This window comes from Pleurodeles waltl, chromosome 8 (genome assembly GCF_031143425.1).
Source record: "Pleurodeles waltl isolate 20211129_DDA chromosome 8, aPleWal1.hap1.20221129, whole genome shotgun sequence".
NCBI classification, from domain to species: Eukaryota; Metazoa; Chordata; class Amphibia; order Caudata; family Salamandridae; genus Pleurodeles; species Pleurodeles waltl.
Window position 1 is genome coordinate 1250120592 of NC_090447.1, and position 26042 is coordinate 1250146633.

Here is a 26042-nt window from a genome sequence, read left to right on the forward strand (position 1 = left end):
AGGAAATACCTTGCATCTAAATATGCAAGTAGATGAGCCACATATTACCACCAGTACTACTAATTATCACATAAAACACTTAAATTTATAAGGCGCATAGTAATGAAAATGTCACTTACCCAGTGTACATCTGTTCGTGGCATCAGTCGCTGAGATTCACATGGTATGCATGAGCTCGCCATCTGGTGTTGGGTCGGAGTGTTACAAGTTGTTTTTCTTCGAAGAAGTGTTTTCGAGTCACGGGACCGAGTGACTCCTCCTTCTGTGCTCATTGCGCATGGGCGTCGACTCCATCTTCGATTGTTTTCCCCGCAGAGGGTGAGGTAGGAGTTGTACTATAGTAATAGTGCCCACGCAATGAAAAATGTAAGTATGTACCTATTAAAGGATTAAGTAATATATATACAAATGTACAAAATTGAAGGTAACTTCTGAACTGCTACAGGCTTCCGGGGAGGTGGGTGGGTCCATGTGAATCTCAGCGACTGATGCCACGAACAGATGTACACTGGGTAAGTGACATTTTCAGTTCGATGGCATCTGTCGCTGTAGATACACATGGTATGCATAGACTAGTAAGCAGTTAGTTCCCCATAAGCGGTGGTTTAGCCTGTAGGAGTAGAAGTTGTCTGAAATAGAGTTCTTAATACAGCTTGACCTACTGTAGCTTGTTGTGCGGATAGCACATCTATACAGTAGTGTTTGGTGAATGTGTGAGGCGTAGACCAAGTGGCTGCCTTACATATTTCCTGCATTGGGATGTTTCCTAAAAAGGCCATTGAAGCACCTTTTTTCCTTGTTGAATGTGCCCTGGGAGTAATGGGCAGTTGTCTTTTTGCTTTAAGGTAGCAGATTTGGATGCATTTAACTATCCATCTGGCTATACCTTGTTTTGATATTGGGTTACCTGCATGAGGTTTTTGGAATGCAATAAATAGCTGTTTAGTTTTTCTGATGTTCTTTGTTCTGTCAATGTAGTACATTAATGCTCTTTTGACATCTAATGTATGTAGTGCTCTTTCAACCACAGAATCTGGCTGTGGGAAAAAAAACTGGTAGTTCTACCGTTTGATTTAGATGGAATGGTGAAATAACTTTTGGTAAAAATTTTGGATTAGGTCGTAGGACGACCTTATTTTTATGTATTTGTATAAAAGGCTCTTGTGTTGTGAACGCTTGAATTTCACTTACTCTTCTTAGAGATGTAATGGCGATGAGAAAGGCAACTTTCCAGGTTAGGAATTGTATTCCGCAAGAGTGCATGGGTTCGAAAGGTGGGCCCATGAGTCTTGTTAGAACCACGTTTAGGTTCCATGAAGGAACAGGTGGTGTTCTTGGTGGTATAATTCTTTTAAGCCCTTCTATGAATGCTTTGATAACTGGTATCCTATACAAGGAAGTTGAATAGGTAGTTTGCAGGTATGCAGATATTGCTGCAAGGTGTATTTTAATAGAAGAGAAGGCTAGCTTTGCTTTTTGTAAATGGAGCAAGTAATTTACTATATGTTTTGGAGTTGCATCTAGTGGTTGTATCTGATTATGATGGCAGTACCAAACAAATCTTTTCCACTTACTTGCGTAGCAGTGTCTAGTGGATGGCCTTCTGGCCTGCTTTATGACTTCCATACACTCTTGGCTAAGTTGTAAGTGTCCGAATTCTAGGATTTCAGGAGCCAGATTGCTAGATTCAGCGATGCTGGGTCCGGGTGTCTGATCTGTTGGTTGTGTTGCGTTAACAGATCTGGTTTGTTGGGCAGTTTGATGTGTGGTACTACAGACAGATCTAGCAGTGTTGTGTATCAGGGTTGTCTTGCCCACGTTGGTGCTATTAAAATGAGTTTGAGTTTGTTTTGACTCAATTTGTTTACTAGGTAAGGAAGGAGAGGGAGAGGAGGAAAAGCGTAAGCAAATATTCCTGACCAGTTCATCCATAGGGCATTGCCTTGGGATTGCTTGTGTGGGTATCTGGACGCGAAGTTTTGGCATTTTGCGTTCTCTTTTGTTGCAAATAAGTCTATTTGTGGTGTTCCCCAGAGTGTGAAGTAGGTGTTCAGAATCTGTGGGTGTATTTCCCATTCGTGGACTTGCTGGTGATCTCGAGAGAGATTGTCTGCCAGCTGATTCTGGATCCCCGGAATAAACTGTGCTATTAGACCAATTTGATGGTGGATTGCCCACTTCCATATTTTTTGAGCTAACAAGCTTAACTGCGTTGAATGTGTTCCTCCTTGTTTGTTTAGATAATACATCGTTGTCATGTTGTCTGTTTTGACAAGGATGTATTTGTGGGTTATGATTGGTTGGAAAGCTTTTAGTGCTTGAAAAACTGCTAATAATTCTAGATGATTTATATGCAGTTTTGTTTGATGTATGTTCCATTGTCCTCTTATGTTGTGTTGATTGAGATGTGCTCCCCACCCTGTCATGGAAGCATCTGTTGTTATTACGTACTGTGGCACTGGGTCTTGGAAAGGCTGCCCTATGTTTAAATTTATACTGTTCCACCATAGAAGCGAGAGGTAAGTTTGGCGGTCTAGCAACACCAGATCTAGAAGGTGACCCTGTGCTTGAGACCACTGTGAGGCTAGGCACTGTTGTAAGGGCCTCATGTGCAGTCTTGCGTTTGGGACAATGGCTATGCATGAGGACATCATGCCTAGGAGCTGTAGTATTGTTCTTGCTTGTATTGTTTGGTTTGGAGACATGTGTTGAATGACTCTGTTGAAATTGTGGATCCTTTGTGGGGTTGGCGTTGCTACTCCTTTTGTCGTGTCTATTATGGCTCCTAGATATTGCTGTACTTTGCTTGGCAGAATGTTTGATTTTGCAAAGTTGACGGTGAACCCTAGTTTGTAGAGGGTTTGTATGACTTGATTTGTGTGGTTTGTGCATTGTGTGAGCGAACTGGTTTTGATTAGCCAGTCGTCTAGATACGGGAACACATGTATTTGCTGCCTTCTGATGTGTGCAGCGACTACTGCTAGGCATTTTGTGAATACTCTTGGAGCGGTTGTTAAACCAAAAGGCAATACTTTGAATTGGTAATGTATTCCTTTGAATACAAACCTTAGATATTTCCTGTGTGATTGGTGTATTGGTATATGGAAATATGCGTCTTTGAGGTCTAGGGCTGTCATGTAGTTGTGTTTTTTGAGCAATGGTAACACTTCTTGTAGTGTGACCATGTGAAAGTGGTCTGATTTGATGAATGTGTTTACTACTCTGAGGTCTAGAATTGGTCTCAGTGTTTCATCCTTTTTTGGTATCAAGAAGTACAGTGAATAAACTCCTGTGTTTATTTGTGTGCTTGGTACTAATTCTATTGCATTTTTTTGCAGTAGTGCTTGAACTTCTATCTCTAGAAGCTGTGAATGGTATTTTGATAAATTTTGTGATTTTGGTGGTATGTCTGGGGGGAATTGCAGGAATTCTATGCAATAACCATGTTGGATAATTGCTAGGACCCATGTGTCTGTAGTTATTTTGTCCCATGCTTCGTAATATTGACGTATCCTCCCCCCCACTGGTGTTGTGTGGGAGGGGTGAGTGACGTGTGAGTCACTGCTTGTTGGTAGTGGTTTTGGGGCTTTGAAATCTTCCTCTATTCCTAGGGAATTGCCCCCCTCTATACTGGCCCCGAAAACCTCCCCTGTACTGTCCCTGGTAGGTGGGCGGTGCGGACTGTGAGGTGCTAGCTTGTGTGGCCTGACCCCGAAACCCTCCTCTAAAAGGTGTTTTGCAGAAGGTGTTATAAGATCCTCTGCTCTGCGGGGAGTAGAGTGCGCCCATGGCCTTGGCAGTGTCAGTGTCCTTCTTGAGCTTTTCTATGGCTGTGTCGACCTCAGGACCGAACAGAAGTTTTTCGTTGACTGGCATGTTAAGCACTGCCTGCTGAATTTCTGGCTTGAATCCAGACGTTCTGAGCCATGCGTGCCTACGGATGGTAACCGACGTATTAATGGTCCTTGCGGCTGTGTCTGCTGCATCCATGGAGGAGCGTATTTGATTGTTGGAAATGTTTTGACCCTCCTCAACAACCTGTTTTGCTCTTTTTTGCAGATCTTTTGGGAGATGTTCAATGAGATGCTGCATCTCATCCCAGTGGGCTCTGTCGTATCGCGCTAGCAGCGCTTGTGAATTTGCGATGCGCCACTGGTTTGCTGCTTGGACAGCAACCCTCTTCCCGGCTGCATCGAACTTCCTGCTTTCTTTATCTGGGGGAGGTGCATCCCCAGAAGTGTGTGAATTTGCCCGTTTTCTGGCAGCCCCTACCACCACAGAATCTGGTGGCAGCTGAGAGGTGATGAATACAGGGTCCGTAGGAGGCGCCTTATACTTTTTGTCCACCCTAGGCGTCACTGCCCTACTTTTAACTGGCTCCTTGAAAATGTCCTTTGCATGGCGTAGCATGCCTGGGAGCATCGGCAGGCTTTGGTAGGAGCTGTGGGTTGAAGAGAGGGTGTTAAATAAAAAATCATCCTCTACTTGTTCCGAGTGGAGTTCCACATTATGGAATAGTGCTGCTCTAGCCACCACTTGTGAGTAGGCTGTGCTGTCTTCCGGTGGTGATGGCCTATTTGGGTATGTGTCTGGGCTGTTATCAGACACTGGTGCGTCGTACAAGTCCCACGCATCCTGATCTTGGTCATCGTGGCTCATGGCGGTGTGAGCTGGCGAATGTGACGGGGTGTAAGTTGGCGAAGCCGGAGTTACAGGTGGAGGTGAGGGAGGAGGTGTTACCTTTTGTGCTGTTTGTTGCTGAGAAGTAAACTGAAGCGTTCTCTTTCGTTTGACAGGTGGAAGGGTACTGATCTTCCCAGTCCCCTGCTGAATAAAGATACGCTTTTGCGTATGATCCACGTCAGTGGATTGCAGTTCTTGTTCAAATCTATGTTTCTTCATTTGAGAAGACATAGAATGCTCTTCAGTATAGGAGCCAGAAACAGGGTCTGATGTCGCTTTTTTCGGCTCCGAAAACCCTGTTGATTGTTTTTTCGGCTCCGAGGTAACCTTCCTCTTTTTCTGTGCCGAAAATTCTTGGCCTCTATGGTCTTCGGCGCCACTGTCTCGGCGTCGATCCGTGTCGACACCGAACTCTCGGTGTCGATGCTTCTGTTTAGCACTCTCTCGGTCCCGAGGAGGCTGCGTGCCGGTGTCTCGACCGAAGTCGGACGATCTCGACACTGAATGGGCCTTTTTCGGTGCCGATTGTTGGTCACCGAGAATTTGGGTGGAGCCATGGCCGGTTGGCAGTGGCGTCCCCTGGGCCTTCTTTCCTTTTTTAAGTTCTGATCTCGACGTCTTACTCACAGTTTTTGTAGAGTCTAGCTCGTCGGAGTCTGAATCCTGGATGGAAAAGGATTCCTCCTGTTCCTCTTCTGTCTCGAACTGTTGACGCTCCTTTGGCGTGGACGCCATCTGCAGTCTTCTCGCTCGACGGTCGCGCAGAGTTTTTCGGGACCGGAACGCCCGACAGGCCTCACAGGATTCTTCGCTGTGCTCGGGTGACAGGCACAGGTTACAGACCGAGTGTAGGTCCGTATAAGGATATTTGTTGTGGCATTCGGGGCAGAATCGAAACGGGGTCCGTTCCATCGGCGTTGTTCTCCACGCGGTCGGGCCGACTAGGCCCCGACGGGGTGCCGAAATCTACCCCGAAGGGCACCGAAGCGCTTCGATGTTCAACGCGTCGTCGTATGTGTCTATCTCGAACCGGATCGCAACGATACCGTCGAAAATCTTCCGTTTTCAGCTATCTTTCCGTTCCGAAACTCGGAGCGACAGGAACACGTCCGAACCCGATGGCGGAAAGAAAACAATCGAAGATGGAGTCGACGCCCATGCGCAATGAGCACAGAAGGAGGAGTCACTCGGTCCCGTGACTCGAAAACACTTCTTCGAAGAAAAACAACTTGTAACACTCCGACCCAACACCAGATGGCGAGCTCATGCATACCATGTGTATCTACAGCGACAGATGCCATCGAACATCTCATACCTCTTCAACCCCACTGAGATAACGATTCCCTCCCTCATTCTCAACCATAGCCCTAGCTATTGCTGATAGTTTTGATTTGCCACCTAACGCTGCACAACTATATACATGTAAATATATATTAATACACGCGCACAAGGTACTTCGTAAGTAATAAAACATCCATTCTGACGTATGAAAAATGTGACACACGAGTAGATGAGCATCAGCAGAGTGAAATTACTTTAGAAACACAAATGATCATTTAGGTGCCATTCTCTCCAAATCTATGTGATGCGTGGAAAATCTAATAGCAGCGAACCAAGTAAGGGACAAGGCTCACCATCTAAAAGGGCCAGTGATCAAGAGGCTTACACTCAGATATTCAAATGATCCAAGACAGGCCACAGTAGATCATGAGGAGTTGGATATACAAATGAGGTGAATGGCACTAACTCAATTGTCATCCTTTCAGCTTTGCTTTCAGTAGATGGTGAGGTCCTCGTCTTCTGCAAACTTCCAGTTTAATACTTTTAAGTTTGGCAAAAGTCCTCTTGTGACAACAGCACACCTGGAATATATCTTTTTTAATGGCTTTCTGTAATCCAGTTGCAGGCTCTCTCTAAGGAGCAATAAACTGAATATTGATGCCTTTTTGCTAAAACTGGAAATGTAAGGGCTGATTTAGAGGTGAGAGTAACTGAATATGGGCATAAAAATCCCTTTTGATCACTCCTGCTTTCCGAATGCTCCATCTAGGAGAACCGGACAGTGATTAATTGGTCTCTCTTCAAAGTGAGGAACCATGAGGAAAATATCACCCAGACTAAGGTGTATGAAATCAACATCACCAATTGGCAATTCACGCTAGTCACACTGACCAAATCAATTAGGGTAGTTTTGATTTTGTGACCTGGATTCAACAACATTAGGGCTCAGAAAATAACTGAGGCTATGAAGGTTACTGTTCGGTGGAGCAACTTTGGTGGCAATAGGGCATGGTGACCTGTTTGCAGTGAGCCTCCACTAAAACTAAAAAGTGTTGGTGGGGATTGGATTATCCTGTAGAAGAAACAATAACTAGACCCTCAGTTAAAAATTCGGGGGTGAGTTCATGACCGCAAGAGGCTAGAGAGCAGATAAATCGTTTTTGCCACGGAAATCAAGAGACTGATTGAAAAGTAAATAATAAGAGAGTCACACCAGGCATAGCAAAGTATGGCGTGCAACACTGCAACACGATGTACATGCAAATCTCTTCAAGTTGAAGATTCCCATAGGACAGCTATACTGCTTTCTAGCAAAAAAGAGAGAAAGGAGACATTGTGTATTTACAATGGCTATTCTCGCTTAAGATCTCTCTAAGGGTAGGAAAGTAATTCCTTGAGCGGCATCCAGGACGACAGGGCTTAAATCAATAGTCAGGCAGGAAATACCTCGTTAGTTGCATACATAGCCTGAGAAGACTAAATAAAATAGTACAATCACCACTGGACAAATACTTTCCCGAGACTTGCCAAGAGGGGTGGACATCAACCCATATTCTTGTGGGAAATAGAAACGCAACAAGAAAAGACAGGGACTTGGTAACATTTGTTAAGGTTGTGATCAGGCAAGTCCTGTTTAATATGTCATGTGTCATCTTCCACTGCAAATATGCCAAGCTAATGGATGGACTCTCAGATGGACATGTCAGTGTTGATGTCCTCAAAATGTACCAAAACGTATCTAAACTCACTACTGGACAAGGGTCTGCAACTGGCTCGTAGGGTACACTGATCAGCTCTAGTGGCAAGAGGACTGAGATGTTGCAGGCCTAGAATTGCGTTAATGCATTGGTTATTTCCTTTCCCTTGTAAAATAATCAGATTACAAAGCACTACTATGTTGAGACTTTGGAACACCCTTGATATACCCCACTCAAAATGGGTTCTGCACCTCTAATACAATTTGGTTTGGTTGTGCACGGATGAGAAGCTTAGTAGCATCTAATGTCAGCAGTGGGAAGCAACCAAGGGTTTACATGAGGACAAACTACTGCAAAAATAAATCTGAAATCTTACTACCAGCAGGGATTCTACTTGGCTAAAACTAAGATAATTTCTTGGTCTCATTTGTGATGTGCTTGTCACTTTTTCTTTGAGGAAGAAGACAGTAAAATAGTGTTAGGTCTTTTTTTACTTTATATTTTCATTTATTTTAAATATATGGCACAAACAGTGGTTCAAGGAGTAGAAGAGGATTTAACAGGAAACCTTTTATTTGTAGCAAGAGCATCTCAAATATTAAGGTGCTGAAACAAAATAGCATGGCGGTGATGTCATGTTAGAAAAATACTATTACGTCACACATTTAAAATGTGCTATGCTTTGCAATGTACTATTAACATTAAACAAAATTACAATATGCAAAAGGAGGTAAGGTTAATTGCACAGAATCATTCTATGGTCTAGTGGAAATGTTGGGATTAGAACACAGGTTTTTGGGTTCGCAGGTCAGCAACGAAAACACTAAACCATCTTTAAGGGACTGTAGATCCAAATGCAGTAAGAGAATGTAGATTCAAGTGACATTTGCTGTTTTGCTAGTCAAAGTAGCCCCATATGAAATGGCACTTATGAATTTGGCAGCGAACATCCCAGTTTTGCACAGCCTTTTTCATTCAAAAACCTGCTGCTGGGCCTAGGCACTCATATCTGGATTTTGAACAGTGTTACTGATTCCTCTTTGGAGACTGAAAAATGCTGCAGCAAGTCTTCTGTTGCGCAGTAAATGCTTGGGGACATGTGATAATAGGGATCAGGTCTCAACAGTGGCTACTAGTGGCTACTAAGAGATGAATAAAAACCTCTGTCAATTGTTTACCATAATTCTCCTTTCTTGTCTAGTAACTAGGGTTCCTAGTCTTCCGTTAAATCAATTATAACCAATAAAACATCACCAAAGGGAGATTTTGATGTTCAGTAGAAACTGGAAAACACCTGATTTTGATGTACTTTTATTGCTCTGGCGCCATTTGTTGTCAAACAGAACAGGTGCAGTCCGTAGATCTAAAATCATTTCATCGATGTTTGCTCCAGATATTACTTACTCAGGCTATGATGTCACTTGATATGCCTAAGGACCATCAGCAAGGGCCCTGGACCCACAGAACCTACTGAACACCTGGTTTAAAGTCTGGCTCATATTGCTTAAGCTCACCATTCACTGCATGTTGCTGTGTAGCATTCAGCAGGTTCACAGCTGGATTCTGAGCAAAGTCTCAGTCAAAGGCAAAAGGCACCTGCACGCTGTCATCTTCATTCACTGAGAGTATTACAAAGTTTTGCTTTCTCAAAGCTCAGGTATGAGGGTTGTGGCGAGAAACATCACTGGGCATATGGATGGCTCCAGAATCAATGTCTTCCCGTAAAACACTGCATCCAACTCTCCTGGCCTTAGGTTTACTTAATGATATTCAAATAAAGATAAAGAACAAAGAAAAGCTAGTCTTAAAAGAATGCCTATTGGAGCCCCATCTCCACATACAGAAGGATCAGGGCTGTATCATGAACCACTTCAGTGCCCATGCTCAGGCCAGGAGGAGTTTGGGCGCCGGTTGTGCTGAAAGTGTGCTGCTTTTAGCATATACCATAACTCAGAAGACCTATGCGGTATAGTACGAACTGTAGACAGTACAGCTCAGAAAAACCGAAGAGGCTGATCCATGCTCTGTGTTACTTGGTATTCACTGCAGACAGCGCAGTGTCAGAAAAAACAGATGGATATACCTGTTCTGAGTGTGTGCTGTGAAGTAGGAAGTGTTCATGGTACAACTGGAGGATCACCAAGTTCAACTTGCTTTTTTAATTCCTCTGCAAACTATTTCTTCACCCCCCCCCCCTCCCCCCCCACCACAACCCTCTTCCCAAGATGGACATGCACAACAACAGAGTACACTGCACCGAACAATTTTCACAAATAGATAGCAATCTCACACAGCTTTCAAACAAAGGGCCATATGATTCATAAAAGTCTATGCTAATACGTCCTTGGGCTGGCTTTCATAGAGACACAAAATCCCATAAATAACCTTCATTTACAGTGTAAACTACAAAGGCATCCTGCATCATATACATGTTCTTTGTTACTGCAGCTGCTTCTTCATATAGTTGCACTGTTTTCTGCCACTAAATTCCCTATGACTAGCATCATGCATTACCAGTTTTCTCCTTTATGACCAAGCAGAGCTGTGATAGCCCAGATAAGGCAGTAATAATATATTTATTGCGTCATGAAGGGGAACATCGCAGCTAGCTAGCATGCAGGTCGAGAACTGCTCTCCCAAGCAACATGAAACTTTGTAGAATTGAGTGCTATGGGATGGTTTGGACGTTGATTATTAAATAGAGGATTGTGGTGTGACTGTGGAGTAAAGAAGAGGAAACATTTACCATCTGAATGCATTGGAGGGAGGAGAATGAGGAAGATACACTCCACCACGCATAACCTTAAATCATCCGGAGGGAGCAGAGCAGGAGTTGAAGCAAGACCAATTGGTGGTAGCGTGCATTCTTCTCAGGCATGGCCAAGGCAGAGGCAGCACATGTGTGGTCTGCACACAGGGGAGATCAAGATGCCCGGTGATGTGGGGAGGCAGATACGGATGTCTAGGCCAGTGCTGAAGGAAACAAGAGGCAGTGAGAAGCCTCTTGGAGGGCAGGTCCAGGCAGAGTGAAACAAAAGGAAATCAAGTAGTAAGTTTCCCTTGGTTAAAGTGTGGGAACCTACAAAAGCGTGTAGCTTAAGAAGTATAAAGACAAAAGAGTTGCAAGGCGGGGCTGACTGTTAACTAGACAAGAGAAAAGTGATAAGATCGGACTGTCCTGTTACGGCAGTAAGAGTAGGCAGTAAGGGTGGATGTAGGAAAACACCCACCAAAGTACTGAATCCTGGTTAGGAAAAATTCCTTAAAATACTGCCTAGATCGAATCATATTAGCTTTAATCTTAAAGTAACTGTCTCATTCTGGGTCTTTTTTTAGGGTACAATCAAGTTGCAAAGAGAGCAGAATAGAGAGGTTAGAGATACTAGTGGGCAAGGGAGTTTCGACTAGGTCTAGACTCCAAGAGCAGAGGAAAACATGATGTTAGTTGAATCAGGGGAGGCAGGCACCCCTAATACGACAGCAATATTCCAGTGCCTTAAGAATATGAACCAGTACCAAGACCAGGAAAATAGTTTAGAAGAGGCAATACAAAAGAATAAAGACATTGTGCCACAAGGAGAGAAAGAAGTTGTAGGCCCTGCTGAAGGGCGCATTGAAAAGATAATAATGTTATTAACAGCTGAGGTAAAACAAAAAAATAGATTCCCAGTTTGAGAAGACAATCGAAAAGAAATACAAGGGCATGCAAGTTGTTGGTAAGGAATTTAGACATTTCATCAGAAAGGACACAGATACCTGAGGAGGTGGTAAAGGAGCTTAAAGGTGTGGCGGAGTCATACATTGAAGACACCTTGAGACTAAGGATAGGGAGAGTGAAAGCCAGGAGAGGCTGGAAAGATCGGTGAACAATTTGCAAAGGGATAATATTTGGATTTTAAATATTGAGGAGGGGGCTAACAGGGACGACCTGAAGTCATTTGTAGTGGAAATTCTAGTTAAAGCTATCCCATTAAAAGATTTCACAGACTTAAAGAAAGATGTACAGCAAATACATAATGACCCTTTAAAGAATAATCCCAATAGAAAAAAAAAAAAGAAAAAAAATTGGTGAACAATTTAACCTATGAATTAAAGAACACATCTTAGCTATGGGTCTAAAAGAACCTGAGAGTAAATTGGATCACCTTTAGTATTAAATCAGATATATCATGGGAATCCAGAGGGAACTAGGAAAATGCATGGGCGAATTTAAGAAGCTGGGGGCGAATGTGGGGGCGAATGTGCAACTAAAATTTCTGGCTAGGCTTTGAGTGATGTGGAACAACAAAAGGTACAATCTGTCTGAACCAATTAAGGTGGGCAAACTCATTGAACATATGAAATAAAGGGCTTTGTAAATATAGGTTGATACAGAATATAGCACACGATCAGAGTTTAAGAGAGTAGAACTTATGGAGAGATGGTGCAAAGGGCAGATGAGTATGTCCAATCATAAGATGGGGAGGGTTTCCTAAAGGCTGAGAGTGGGGTGTTCACACAGGGTGCGGAGCATTGGGAAAAAAGAAGAAATACGTCCTCAGGTATAGAGAGACACAGGAACCTCAAGATACTAGTGAAGGTGGGAGAGAGATGAAGGTGCTAAAAATGACACAATTAGAAGTATCAAGATAAACAGGGAGAATTGACAGCCAGTATATATGCTATTGTGGAACGTGAATGGGCTAAGGACAAAGAATAGAGGGAGTATACTGCAGTGTTCACAAGACTGAAGCGCAATTCATATTGCAAGAAACCCATCTGCCTAAGGAAAAATGTAGAGCCATTTTTTGTCAAACTTCATTTATTATGTTTTTTTCAGGGCATAAAACAAAGTATTGGCAGCCATGCCAGCAAAATACACCATGAACACACATCAAAGTTGCTAGTGTGGCATACCGTTTATGTTGGGCAACAATATCTTAAACAGAGCTTTGCAAGTAGCTGAAATAGCATTGTCAAATATGTATCGAAATAAACAACAACCTGTGCCCAGATTTACCCCCCCCCCCCCCAAATAACCCTAAACAAAAGTGCATGAGTGAATTAAAAACATTAGCACGTGATGTAGCGGGGAAAGAGTGAAATATGAGCGTGTGGTTGCAAAGGAACTGGAAAAAGAGCACCACAGGGGGATACAATAATAGATGGCAAACTAAATCTGAAATAGGTGGCGTGCCCTCGTACGAGTGGGGCATGTGCACAGCCAAAGGCCCATGGAAAGGAACTCCACTAAGAGCCCCCAGGTGTACTCGAAGTTCTTATAATTATCTAAGAAAATATGAGCCATCGTCTCCATCCTGATGGCCTGCCAGAGTCTAGCATGCCATTGGGTCATAGAGGGGCGCCTCACTCCTCTTCCAAAGGGCAGCCAGTGCTATCTTAGCCACCCAAAGGCACAACCATAATTTTGTCCATTTGCTGGATGTTTGACGCTTAAGGGAATCATCTGGCAATCCCAACAGGGCAAAATCAAGGGTGTCTAGGAGCGGGTATCCCAGAATCTCCTTAATTTGGGGCAGAATCTCTGACCAAAATGATCAAATGGCCAGACAGTACCACCATATATGGCCAAAGTCCCAGAGTAACCCACAAACCCTCCAGCAAAGATCAGACATAGCAGAAAAGATGTCTTTCAGCTTGGTGGGGTATGTGTACCAAACAAAAAGTAATACGTAACGTGCCTACTGCATACCGATAGAGTGACTGAATCTGGGAATGTCCCTCCAAAAGTTTGTGCCATCTACTTTTGGAGATAGGTTCCCCGAGTGCCAGTTCCTAGAAGGTGATGTGACGAGGCTGTGGCAAAATAATGGTGGTGATCAATAGGGAGTAAAGGAATGAAATGCACCCCTTGGAAAAACCCCGCCCGCTCAGCAAATCTCTAGATGGCAGTGGGGTCCCTAGTGGCTGCCATCCATATGTCCAGGTGAAGGGCCAACTGCTTCAACTGTGTATAACGATAGCACTTCAAGCTCCGTAGAGCAAAGACTTGCTGGCAATTTTCAAGGTTGAGAATTTCACAGCCATGGAACAAATTTGAAATGGTGAGCCATCCCTTCTCCCTCCATAGGTCAAAGGGGCCTAGCTGAAGCACAGACATGAATGCTATTTATGATAAATGGGAGTAAAAGTGGAAGGAAACAAAGTCCAGTCGAAGGCTCGGGTCCGGGTCATCTCATCCCACACCTAAGACCTATTTTTGTTGGAGTACTAAGATATGCATTAAGGGGTTGGACCTTCCTAGCTTCCACAAGAGAACCCAGATATATCTACCGACCACTGCTCTATCACTGTGAAGCCAATGTTTATCAGATTATTTTAAAGACCATTCAGAGGTCACTCGTAACTGTGTTGCTGTATAATACAGGTAGACGGCCCACCCCCCACCCACCTGTCAAATAGAACAGGTAACCGATGAGCGCAGCACAGATAAAAAGTCACACTCCATCTCAATGGGAAGCCCTTTAAAGAGATATAACAGTTTCTGTAAGACATGGGCACCCACAGCCTAAAGTCCGTCTTTTATTGTTGCAAGACCAGAGGGTAGCTTGCGTTATACAAGTATGCCAATTTAGGAGCCATTTTAATGCCTATGTATGTGATGTTTTTCATAGTCCACTAAACAGGAGCGGAACCCACCAGGGTCTCCATATCATGTACTGGCAAGTTCAGGATAGGATTTGTGTAGGTTGATACAAAACCAGCTACATTCTCTTAGATTGCCACTTCCAATTGTTGAGCTGTTCAGGATGACTGGGGCAAGGTGACAGACAACACATCATCCGCCAATAGTGAGATTTTGTGCTCTACCAACCCAAATGTGAGGCCTTGGATAGGATGTGTGGCGCGTAATTAGGCTGCCAGGGGGTTCCATATTAAGGGTAAATAGGAGTGGGGATAGAGGGCACCCCTGTCTCGCCCCCCTCTCCAGTCTGAACAGGTCTGATACCACACCATTAACCAACAATCAACACTGCAGCGTAGCGTAATTCGCCTGCACCATGGCTATAAACTGCTTGCAGAATCCGAATCATCAGAGTATGGAAGAAAAAAGACCAGCCACCCAGTCGTAAGCTTTTCGGGCGTCCAGCACCAGTAGCACAGGTGGTATGTTTTTTCTAGAGGCCTTCTCGACCAGGTGGACCACCCTCCGGAGAATGTCATACGTCTGTCTTCCTTTGATAAAACCGGACTGATACAGGTGGATCAGGCATCATGTCGTCCAATCTAGTACAGTTTAGCGACATGGTTGAGCAATGCAATGGGCCTATATGAAACACAGGAGTGGGGATCCTTGCAGGATTGCAGGATAACGTATTGTAGCTTTGCTCATCAAAGGGGTGAAGATGCAAGACTCAGCCATGTGGATAAACAGGGATGTAAGGTGGGACACTGGCTAGAAGCTAAAGGTTTTAAATGGGCTGTGAACACATTGGGTCTTTGTGTAGTTTCAGAGCATCAAATGGCTGCCTAGGCCTATATAACCCCTCCCCCCCTCTCCCCCCACCAACAGCTTGTTATGGTCTGTTGACACATGGGGGAGCTCCACCCTGTTTAAGTATTCCAAATGGGCCACTTCGTTCACCAGGTCAGATGAGTAGAGGCGTTCATGGAACTCTCATGCCTTAACGTCCTTGGAAGCAGCCGGAGACCCAAGCTCTCAATTAATACTACCAATGTATTCTTTCTCCCGTTTGACTCCATATTGTTGGGCTAGGTGAGAACCTACCTTATTACCCTGGTCATATGCTGTTTTTAAGATGCAGCAGAGTGAACTATGCTCTAGCAATATAAATTGCATTGAGTTCCCCCTCAGAGTTGTCACCTTTCATTGTAAAGCCAAAGTTGGGGTCTCTTCATGGGTCGTTTCTACTGTGTGGAGTTCAGCCTCCTCCGGGCTTGATGTTTGTTTCGGATCGACAATAGGGCTATACATTTTCCCTATATTACTGCCTTGAAGGCATCCCAGGTGGTAAAGAGGTCACTATAACAGGGATTGTTTATTTGGAAATTGGAATTTTGAGAATTTCATTTCCAAAGAGGCAATCCTCAGTAAGGGCCCCCGGAAAAAAAACAACTGCGATATTAGGTTGTCAGTTCTCCGACTTCAGTTTCAACGCCACTGGGGCGTAATCCAAAAATCTGATCTGATGAATGGTAACGTCCTATATCATGTGTGTTGGAGCCTGACTAACGAAAGCATAGTCGAGGCTTAAGTATGTGTGATGGGAGTGTGAAAAGAAAGTGAAATCCCTGGTTGTAGGATGAGCAGTTCTCCAGGTATCCATTAGCCCCAGGGACTGAAATTCTTGTTTTAGTGCTTTCAGAAAACTCGCTGCGAGTAATCTATGGGAGTGAGTGCTGTCGGTCCCAGAGTCCCAGCTAGGGTTAAAATCTCCCAGTAGGACAATCTCTCCCTCCGTAATGTCCCCATAAACAAAAGTCTATGTATGAACAAGGCCTTTGTAGTATTGGGGCTGCAGTGTGATGCAAAGGTACACATCCAGCCGGCAATGCGCCCCTTCACCAGTCCCACTCCACCCTCCATCGGTTTTACAGGCTTGAGGTTGAAATTTCAACAAGGAGTGTCAGAGAATCACCACCCCATTGCGTTTGGAAGAAGTAGAGAATCTGTACATGGAGAGGTACGCTCTATGCCTCAATCTATGGTTTTCGCTACACTTGAGGTGAGCTTCCTGCAGGGTTCCTACCTCAACCCTCTAATCAAGAAGGTATTTCCAGAGCTTGTGTCTTTTGGCCAGGAAATTTAGCCTTTTAACGCTCCATGTTAGAGTGGTTACCATCATGGCACTACAGTAACAACCCACCCATCTAGTGGCTTCCCGTCCATGTCATCCACCAGGCCAGTGAGGATTGTAACACAAACCTGGGTGTCACCTCTCGCCCCTACCCCCTGGCCCATCCTTCCTTCTGTGAATTTGCCCATCGTACCACAACAAACAACAAACTATGAAACTCAATAAAAACATTTGGGATTCTAGGTCCAGTACAAGATAAGAATATCTCAGCGATAAACAGATTCAGCCGAAGAGGTCAGATCCGGCTACAGCATTCTAGGTGATGCGTATCTTAAACCAGGTGAACTGAAAACACTCAGCCAGGTAGATCAAAAGAAGAGCGCCTACCATCACGCCGCAAAACGAGACACTTGCAGAAAGCGGCACATTCTTGTAAGGGAAACACTGGAGCAGTGCCCCAGAAAGGAGCTCAGCATTACAGAAATACATAGCAATCACTCAAATGATAAACTACTGGCTTGTATAGAGCTGTTTATCACAATGGACACCATATAGTTCCTGTATTTGATGTGCTGGCCCGCAGATTAACGCCTTCTTTGACTTCTCGCTTGTTTGACCTCTCTGTCATTAAAAGCCCCTCACTCACATGCTGATTTTATAGTCCTCCGGTGATATTGGGGGCATCGCTATGCCCGCCTCTGCCAGTGTTCATTGTCTCACCACGAGGAACTCAAATCAGGCCCTCACTCGCCGCGTGGCGCACCCGTTATCTTGGAGGCAGGCATGAGGGCCAGCAGCTGTAGGCACCCCCGCGAGTCGGCTGCAATACCGGTTCTACTGCTGCATGGAGTGCCCACTGTTACTGCCACTCTTATCTGGCAGCCGGATGCCGCAGTCTATCCGATGCCGCGGGGCAGCTCCACATGGAAATCACTGGATCCTGGTTGTTGCCCACTTCACGGCTATTACCCTGCTGCTGCGTCACTCCCGCGTTGTCCCGGCGCGAGAGCACTCGTTTACGGTGTTCTCCCTGCTGCATCTGATAACTCGTCGTATGGGCTGTGCCTTAGCGTCAGTGCCACTGCCCTGGTTTAGAAATCAGCCCCCATGGAGCCCCCTCCCCATCACTACGGCATCGTAATGTGGCCCGATTCGCCAGGTGAGGACGCCAGACATCCTGCATCAGTATGGGAATGCCACGGAGCCATGCGGATCACGTCCACTCAGCCATGATGGTTGGCCATGGCCTCTGTAGAGCCCTTTTAAAAGTAAAAAATGGGTCAAGCATTTAGTATGTACACAACAGCTATGTTGTTCGAAAGGAGTGGTGTTATTGAAAAAGGTGATATCAGGAGGAGCGATTCTGAAACATGTTTCAGATGAAATGGGAAAATGGGTACTAGCAAAATTACTAATTCATCAGACCTCCTATAGAACTGTGTTACTACAGACCAAATATTGACGACCCTGGTCTGCTTAGTACATTGGTTTTAGAGCTACTGAAACATACAACACCAATAATAGTGGGTGGAGATTTTAGTGTGCTTCTTGACAACACACTGGACTAGTCATCCAAAAGGCAAGTAATACATTTTCACAAGACATATGCATATGTTAGAATGATGCGAAAAGATATGGGACTGTATGACATATGAAGAGTGAAGACTGGGGATACATTTCGTAATAAGAAATATGGGCACCTGTCAAGAATCAATTTTTATTTTAACTGATCAGGATACTATGGAGGAGGTCAGAGATATAAGACACATCTAGTACATCTATTTGAGCATCCGGCAGTTCTGTTAGTCATCAATGTAAGGAAAGAAATATAGAAATGGACATATGAAAGTACTATTGGATCAAGACACAGTTGAATGGTAAAAAGGTATACAGAGCTGTTTTTTTTTAGTATGGATACAGGCAAAGCGCCAGTAAAAATGGTGTAGGATGCTTTTAAGGATTACATAAACGGAAGAAATGAGAGGATAGCTTGCCATAAAAACAGAGTTTAAAAAGGAGTGTGCAAACTTTGAGGAAGAGTTGGAAAACGTGGAAGTGTCTAAGGGATCCCTCATTGGAGGAAACCATAAAAACTGGTATAGAAATAGTACAGGATCTAAATAGAGAATTAGAAAGCATCCGGGAACAGAGGATACAAACAAGATGGGAAGTTCATTTATTAGCACACTAAGTACGGTGAAAACTGCAGTAAATTGCTAGCAAGGAAGATGAAAGTAGTTAAGGCAAAGTGTGCTATAAGGGAGATGTATGTGAGGGACACCGCCATGTAAAAGCTGGCGGAGATGGGATGCAGGGGGGCAACATGGGTGCCCCTGTACTGACCATGCGCTTGACATGGGCAGTCCAGAAGCCCCCATGGACAGCTGCGTCACGCTTTTCGCTATTGTTGCAACCTATGCACCGCAACATTGCCGCCGGCTCGATTACGAGCTGGCATCAATGTTGTGGGCCGTTTCCTCTGTTTCCGTCTGCTGACCCAGTGAAAAACTCGTAAAAGGGGCCACAGGAAGCAGTGCGGTGACCTGACTGCGGGAGTTTGGCGGGCGGCCTTTTCCGCCTGCCAAACTCATAATGAGGGCCTAAGTGCAACAGATACATCAGAGCTAAATCAAGAGATCCAGCAAGAGGAGATAACAGAAGCAGTTAGGAGATGTAAAAAAGGTAAGGCAGAAGGGCCGAATAGTGAGCTATATCAAGTGTTAGAGGAAAATATTATGCCAATATGGCACAAATAGTTTCATTTAATATAGTTAAACTGAACACTGCTACAGTCGAATTGGAAAGAAGCTACTATTAATGTGATTTTAAACTCAGATAAGAGTGAGGGAGTGTGAGTCATATTGATTAGTGTTCCTGTTAAAATGAGATTATAACATTTTTACAAGTACAAAGTAAAGATTAAGCAAGGTAATAGCTGTGTTGATTCATAAAGACCAAAAGGGTTTTCTTCAGTGGAGATACTTGCCGGAACTGACATATGGGTTGATTGGAGTGCTTGATATGACAGTAACATACAATAAAGACCTAGCGGTGCTAACGTTCAACGCAACCAAAGCATTTGACAGAGTTAATTGGGAATATCTGGGGGCTGTCCTAAGCCAATAATTTTGGAGAACATTTGTAGAACAATTCAACAAATGTATAGTGAACTGAGAGCTAGGATATTACAGAATGGTAATCTTACAGCTCATATTCATATTGCGAGAGGTACAAGGGCAAGGACGTCCACTATCCACCCTTATTATTTAATCTTCATATAGAACCATAGGCTAAGAGTTTAAGATATAAAAATAGGATTGACCATTTTCCATGTAACGGTGGGAAAGGAAGGTACCATTGCATGCAGATGCCTTAATGGTATATATATGTTCAACATAAATTCCCTCCTCAATATAAACCAAGTAATTCAGGAAGTTGGTGAAGAATCAGGATACTCAATTTTGAGAAAACAGAAAAATTAAGAAATGATTAAGAAAATGGGTGACCCACTAACAATAAGCCATCGAGCTAACCTGATTAAAATGTCAATTTTGCCAAAATTCACTTTTTTTTATTTAATTCCACACCCTTGACATATAAGAAGTAGTCTTTACAAACACTGTACGAGAAGGTAACACCGTTTACATGGGCATCCATGGGGGAGAGAAGCTTCTGGAACAAATTGCGAAAAAAAGGATAAAAAGGAAGGCTGACTATCCCTAATTTCCAATACTACTGTTGGGCTTTTCAGGTGAAAAACTGCATATTGGTAAGAACAACAACAGTCTAGCCTGAGATAGGATGAATGCTGGGGACTATAACAAAAGATATAAAGCAAGGAGGCTCACATTTCTTGTAAACATTTGGAACAATACATTTTTCAAGAAAGACGTCAGCGAGGATGTGGGCAGATACAAGAAAGATAGAGGGAATACATTATTTTAGTGAATTTGCCTTGATCTGGGATCCATAAGGCAAGCCAGACTGTATGACAGGTAAACTTGGAAACCCATTAAGAATAGATGGGAGCAATAGATGGGGGCAGTTGTTTCTAGGTGGAATAATACTCTTGTGAGAAGAACTGAAAAATAAAAACAAATTAAATAAAAAGGGATAGTTATCAAATTATAAATATTACCAGCTGAATAACTGGTATCAAAAGAAACAGTGATATTGTACTGGCTGATAATAGATGAGGCAGATGGAGTTTTCAAAATACCTGGAAATTTATGGGGAAAAGACTTGACAACGCTCTAGCAGGAAAACCTATTACAAGTATCTGTGGTTTCTCTATAAAACAGTCAGAGCTGCTTCACCTAGGAAGAATCATTTGTTAACTTTACACAGAGACCGACACTTATGAAGCTGTCAACAACTGGAAAGGAAATGATCTGGAAGTATAATAAGTGTGGAATGAAAAAAGCTCACAAGCTACATGTTTGTGCACTGCCCGGAGATACAACTCTATTGAAATAAAGTGAGCAAAGTAACAAAAGAGGTATAAGGTCACAAAGTCAAGGTAAGCACTTTTATAATTATTTTGGTGTACCTGTAGATGCTGATATGCTTTCCTCACTATTGAAAAAAACAAAGCATTTATCTGATATTCCGAGCCAGATGAGACATATGCAGAAACAGGATTACGTACAAAGCCTCTAGCATATGAAGAATGGTTGAGTTCAATATTATACATTCTAAATTTAGAGCTGAAAACCCACAACAAGAGGGATGCCAAAATGTGGAAGCAGGTTAAGCAGTGGTTGACTAAAGGAGCAGCATAAATAAATTGAGGGCTTCACAATGAGTACACCTGATTTTCTCTTGAAAATACTCTGGCAGTTTGCTAGAGAAATATACTTTATATAGAAATTCGTTTAAACTAGGACGAGAGTAAGGTATGGATCTCCCAGAATGCCTTGAGCAAAGAAAGGAGGGGAAAGTGTTCTTTCTGAAGTGATAAGTGGACAAAAAAGTGATAATACATCTATTAGTTCAGTTCTTTCTTGGTATCTCGAGACAATGAACATGACACTGTGATACAGGCTTGCAATAACTGAGCACGGAGCACCCTACAACATATCATGTTCTAAATAGGAACTCTTCTTTTGCCTGATTTTTGCTATTTGTCTACAGTACATAGCAGCAGAAAGTGTTTTATATGCCCACCGTTAACCTTTTACCTACCACAATCAGATCCTAATGAAGTGCAATCAAAGGTTAATTTCTGCACACTCGACTAGTGAGAAATTAGAAAGACAGTAAGGTAAAAAATGAAGTTAATTGCAAAAGCAATTTCAGCTAAGGGATAACAAAGAAAGGAGTTGGGGGGGGGGGTGAGAAGAGAAGGGAAGTATAATTGACATTATGAATAAAGAGGGAAATAAAATAAAATTTCTTTATGAGCAGTGGAAAACCACCATCCCCATTATTTTCCTTGGAGCAAAAAAAGAATAAACGCAATAAAAAAGACTTACACTTTTTGAAAACATTGGAAAACACGAAAAAAAAAAAACCCCTCAAAAAACCCTCTTATTTCAAGCTAACAGAAACTGAGAACAGGAAAGTCTCACCAGTTAAACGAGTATTACACGTTAAGGAGTCCTCAGTCCAACTACATTGTTATGTTAATAGTGTGGCATTTTTTTTTTTTTTAAAGATCTTTGCTACTGAACATACTTTTACGGCATGGCCAGCTATGATGTGGAGTACCCAGCTCTTTCCTCTTGAAATCTTGCAGGCCATCTTTTTATTTTTAAAAAGCCCTGTAAGCGATTTCTCATTCTGTGTAAATAACCTGGCTCGCTTCAGTGCACAAATCCTTTCAATGCCAAGAGGGTATACCCTGGTCAATATATCGCAGTCAATACAATTGACTGTGATATGTTTAACAGACATAGAAAACAAAGTCTTTCAGAAAAAGTCCAGTTTGAGATTTTTAACTTTCACAGGAAACAAACCTTTATGAAAAATCAAGTAAGGGATGGACAAACCACTGAACGATTTTCTGTATTGTGAACAGCAGTAGTAAAGCAGACTCTTTGCTGGATTTGGACTATGTCTGATTATTAATGTTTTATGTAAAATAGGAAAACTGATTTTATGAACCTCTTTACAACATATTTTTGACTACTGGATTTGAATCCACTGTAGGTTTCGCTTAGAGACAGCTTTAGCTGACTTGCGAGAGCCTCAACTTCATCACATAACACACACCAGAAAGGATACCATACCACATAAATATATATACTCATGCAGAAAGGAGCTTTCGGACAGATCATTTGAGCCATGGCTCCAGAGGTTCAGTTGTCATTATGCAGTGGCTGATGGTTGTTCAACCATGTCGTCATGAACCCACTTCATTTTGTGGATGTGGACTACTTACAAAAGTAGTCCACTCATACATTATCTCATCTGCTGGTACCCCCGCTCCTCTACGTGCCCCAATCGTGCTCCAGGTTATTTTTTTTCTCCACAGAATTACATCAGGAGTATACTGTACCACTAACCCCGAAATTTGCCACTTTCCAGTGCCGCAGACTTCATATTGTCATTATTCTGTGGCAGAAAGTAAAACCTGCCACTTGAGTAAAGCAAAAGTTAACTGTGGTGAAGCAACTAGATGTTTGTCAAGAACGCACATTTTGACACAAAGCAGAATCCGACCTTGCTCAGCGGTCCTATTAATAACGTACCACGGTGAGGTCAGGAGATATCAGTGCATGAGATCCGCACCACCTGCAGGTCCTTCAACCCCACCCCGTGCTCTTATGGATGACCACCTTTCAGCCACTGTATTCTCTCCCAGCCCAGAGGCGCAGCCATACGTGTGAGGCATGTGAAAGGCTAGCCTAAGATGAAGGAGGAGAAACCAGCCCTAGAGCGGTAGAGTGGTGCACAGTTACATAGGGAGCCACTCCACAGAAAAGGAATGTTTGCCCAAGCTCACACATAAAGTGGCAATACCTCCATAAATTAAAGGTATTATTAATTAAGGATCTTGGAAACGTGGAGTGGAGAAGTGAATTGCAGAGCTTGGGCCAATCAGTTGCACCAACGTCATCTACTCTTTGGTCTCGGGTGGTATCTATCTGACTGTACCGTTAATGCAATATAGATTTATGGCTTTTTTTTGATTGGTTGATGTTTGCGGTTTTCTCCTTTATACTGTTGATGGATTGAATCCTGTCTGTTCCTTCAGTTGGGTCCGTATTTAAGTATATGGATATTTACATGGGACTATGTATAGTGCGATTTAGTCCGATTGAATAGCAATGGAGAATAGTCTGCTTTCTATTTCTCATGGGAGCTTTGTATGGTTGCCCCGGGAGCGTATCTAACTTCCGTTTTGGGTCGTGTGACACAGTAGAGACGCGCACTCGCATAGAGAGTAGTCCTTTCTCTATTGTGCTCAGTAGCGTCTTATGGTTTCCCCGGAAGTGTATTTAACTTCCGGGTTGGATCGCGGGACACAGTAGAGACACGTACTCGCGCTACGGCGTTTTCGTATGCTGGACAACGCCGGTTTGAAAAGACATTACAAATATGAGGTGAGCAGTTGGGTATGGATTTTGGTTTCCTTGAAAATTATGTGTGTCCAGTAGCATTAATCAGAGCTCTGTTTCTTTATACATTTGTTATTTAGAGAGCATTTTTTAATTTATTCACAGTATAATATAAAGGATGAGTGTACAACAAAATTGAATATACATTATTACTTCTGGATGCTGGACGTCAGGTACCTTACACGGGGGCACGGTGAAATTCACATCTGTGAATAAGTGTTCATCTAATGTTGGCATTTTCTTTTTACATTGGGTGAAATCTAATTATATTATGTCCTTCTGCTTTTTTGTTCTTGTGTTAGATCTGGATAGTTCACCATGTAATGAGAAATATACACGCCATTAGATCAAATAACGGATAACAAATAATGGACTACCCAGGAATTGTTTAAATAAGAGGTATTATTAATAGGTCTATAAAGAAATGTGTTGACACAAGGGTGTTTTGGCACTAAATTGGAGGTGCATGATGCCACTGTTGAGTAGTTTTGATGGAGGTTGGTAGGATATAAGATTTGAGTGTGCTTTCTGGGGGAGCACTTTAGTATAATTTTATCTGGGTCTCTCACCTTGTGGTTTAATTAATATTAAAGTGAGTTATCACAATAGGGTCTCTTTTATATGAGACTTCCACATTGGTTTGAATTTGGGTTCCTTTGTTACATTGTTCAACCATTAAGTTCGAGCATTTTGGTTCCTAATTTTTGTCAATATGTTTACAATTTATAGCCCTGAAGAAGTCGTTCGGGATTTAAAAAAGGATTTTCCCATGACGAAACACGTGTTGGCTGAAATTGTATTACCACGGATGGATTTCTAATTGCTGTGGATTCTTAATTTATGTTTGGTTTTGTTTGGACAATTTAAAATTGTATTAAAATGTATTATTTGTTTCTCTAAAACTACTTATAAATATTTTGATTTTCCGTGAGTGGAGTGCCACACACTGCATTACCTGTTTGTTGGGTTTTCTGAACCTTGAGGGGATGGGTGTTCTCCCTTGTGTAGGCACCCCTCATTTCTTATCTTAATTTGTGCGATTTCGGATCCTGAGCGCCTATTTAACCCTAACATTTCACCCCATCAGCTAGGTTACAATCAGTTGCACATACAAGAGTCGTTGGTAGCGGCTCCGCGAGCGGTCCCGGGACAGTCGGTGTGATCAGGAATTAAAAAGTTGTACGGTCACCCGGTGGTGGGGAGCTTCAGGGAACGTTCTTGCAGTGCCTTTGGATTCATGGTGCAACATCCCTTGCAGGTCTTGGGAATCATGGTCCTGTTCCAATCAGTACAAACAAAACAAGTGTGGATCCTTCACAGACATCTGCCAGACCACACAGGCTTTGAAACTCCGTTTTAAAATTAATATATTTTTTTTTTTTTAGGAGACATGCCTAGCACACCATGAGAAAAAATTTGTCAAAAATAGTTTTGACAAGAAGTTTAAAAAAAAGTCAGTCAAAAATTAACTGGGGGTAAACCTCTCCAGATCTGTACGGACTGGTGCGGAAAGAAAGGAACTGTGTCAGCGCACTGTGGTGGAGCCTATATGGGCATCCTGCCGTCACTTTCAACGTGGAACCCAACGACGCCACCTACCGGCATGCAGGCGTTCTACTCAAGAATTTCTAGGTCCAATCTGATGCCTGGGGAATTTCTAAGGTAAATAATCTGCAGCCAGAAGTCTCTGTTAGACAGAGAAACATACAGACAGACAGACAAAAAAAAGACTTCTGGTGATAGCCAGTAGGTAGTTAAGGTTAGAACCAACTTTTCCCACAGACAAAGCATTTTTTGTTTTGCTAATAACTTTGGCGGTGTTTGGCAAATTGTTGAAAATTTTTCAAAAGTAGTGTACCAGATACTTCAGCTGCTGTCTGGAAAGATTCAGGGTGCTTGGTCAAGCAGGGGCTGAGAAAAAGGGAGGGGGAGCTCAAAGCGCTTTTTCCTCATGCAATAGTCACAGGGGAATTTGCAGTTTTTACACACAACTACAGCCCGACCGGCTGAATGTAATTACAACAAAGTTTGTAGAAAGGTAGATCTTGGTCTAGAAAGAG

The 26042-nt window shown here is 43.0% G+C and overlaps 1 protein-coding gene and 1 long non-coding RNA gene across 4 annotated transcripts in view; one reads left to right on the forward strand and one right to left on the reverse strand.

Moving 5' to 3' along the window:
- Window positions 1–26042, reverse strand: part of BRCA2 (BRCA2 DNA repair associated) — a 584634-nt gene that overhangs the window by 224518 nt on the left and 334074 nt on the right. The gene's annotated exons all lie outside the window — the stretch shown is intronic.
- On the forward strand, window positions 23868–24913 carry LOC138250564 (uncharacterized). The gene is made up of 2 exons (XR_011194987.1): window positions 23868–23967; window positions 24712–24913. It is a non-coding gene; the product is annotated as an uncharacterized lncRNA (long non-coding RNA).